Raw genomic sequence first — 1,769 nt, 5'->3', positions numbered from 1 at the left:
TTTTGTTGTTTTGATTATTTGATAATCAGTGTGATTGGCGATAATTTCCGACGGTGACGCGCGGGGGAGTGCGAGACATTAACTTGACGAACACAACACACATACACATTCCACACATCATGAGTGATCCATATTCGGAATAGAAGGGTTTCCCCAAACGATTGACTTTTTTTGCGGGCAGCAAAGGTCAGTGGGTTTAAGCCCTTTGCAGGGAAGCACCCCGAGAAAATGGAAAAAAATGAATTATATAAACGGGAAAGAATAGGGAAAAATTTGCAATGTAGTTTTAACTGTCAGGGCGCGAACGTCGTCTGCCCACGATCCCGAGGTAGGTGGCCTTTTTTATTGTATGGGCTATTTTTACACTCATGAACACATCAAAATCAAAGGGAAGAATATGCAGGTTATGCGATTGAAAATTGGGAAAACTTCACGTATGTATTGGGTTCCCTTTTTTGTATATTACTGCCGAACCAAGCAACCAATAGTTTTACATCCACAAACCCTTTGTTTTATTTTCAATGCTGAGCAAGTTGGGTTTGAAAAAAAAATAAACACGGATTTTTTTTTTCTGTTTTAATTTGAATGTAGTAGTTTTTTCATTTTTAAAGTTGGAAATAAGTCCTAGTTACCAAAATAATGAATAGGGCAAAGGGAAAATAAATTAAATATGCAAAAATTTAGGGCAAGTTGCCCGGTTTGGGAAAAGGCTACTGAGCCACACACCTGGGGTGTGTCCCCCCCACGAAAACACGGGTGCTTTTTGGGTCGGGTTTCCCCCCTGCCGGTTCAACCCTTAGTCAACCGGAGCCCTTTGCCCCCCAAAGGGTGGATATTGAGCCAAGTTTGTACGGACACTCAATCAACGGGGTGACCCGCGCAGTGATCCCCACCTAAAACACCTCTAGCCAACACGAGCGCGGTTTTACAGAGCCTGCCCCAAAACCCCAGTATTTTTTTTTTTGGCTTTGCTTTGGGTTTTACAATTGGACAAAAAAGTCCGTCGTATTTTTTCGAGAGAATATCGTAAAATAAAGGGGAAAAACGCAATTCTTTTATCTTGAAATTTAAATGATACTTGTAGTTTGTTAAAAAGGGGCTGCCACACCACACATAAGTATATATAAACGATAAAATTTATTATGGTCAAAAAACATCTTCAAACCCTTTAAAAATGAATTTTAAATTTCGTTTAACAATTGATCTTTTTTAATCACTTCATAACAGAAAGTAATTTATACTTTTAAAATTTTCAGTCGAAACATTTTTTTTCATGGGGCGAACCACATCCAGTAACATACAAGTATCTTTATTATCATAATCTCCTTTAAGATGGTGATATTTATGAATAGTATAAAAATAGGGGGGTAAAAAATATTTGGAAGAAATGACACATTTTTCTGGGTTTTTTTTACTAAATGAAAATATTTATAGTTTCCCATTTTTTTTTTTTTTAATTTAACAAAAGGGTTAGTTTGTGAGTAAAAAAAAGGGAAAGGCCAGTGCTTCAAATGAGCTGTTTGCAAATTTTAACTATCTGAAATAAGATGATAAAAATACATTTAGTGTGCATATGGTAGCTAAAGGACGTTATCCGATGTATGAAAAAATTTTCAGATTTCAACGATAGCCGGGATTTTTTTACCCGAAATCAGTATATATTAAAAATTTGCACTGTAAAATCGTTCCAATTTAAATCTCCCTATAAAAATAAGTCCCATCATATTTTGAGAATAATTTAGAAATCATAATTCGTCCCATCACTAAAA

General features: G+C 35.8%; 1 protein-coding gene across 1 annotated transcript in view; it reads left to right on the top strand.

The window, feature by feature from the left end:
• LOC119593182 (transcription initiation factor TFIID subunit 11-like) overlaps window positions 1-1,769 on the top strand; it is a gene marked incomplete in the record, with an annotated part of 72,269 nt that overhangs the window by 33,716 nt on the left and 36,784 nt on the right.

The sequence above is a fragment of the Penaeus monodon genome, chromosome 31, assembly GCF_015228065.2.
Source record: "Penaeus monodon isolate SGIC_2016 chromosome 31, NSTDA_Pmon_1, whole genome shotgun sequence".
Lineage (NCBI taxonomy): Eukaryota > Metazoa > Arthropoda > Malacostraca > Decapoda > Penaeidae > Penaeus > Penaeus monodon.
This window is presented reverse-complemented; position numbering and strand designations above follow the sequence as displayed.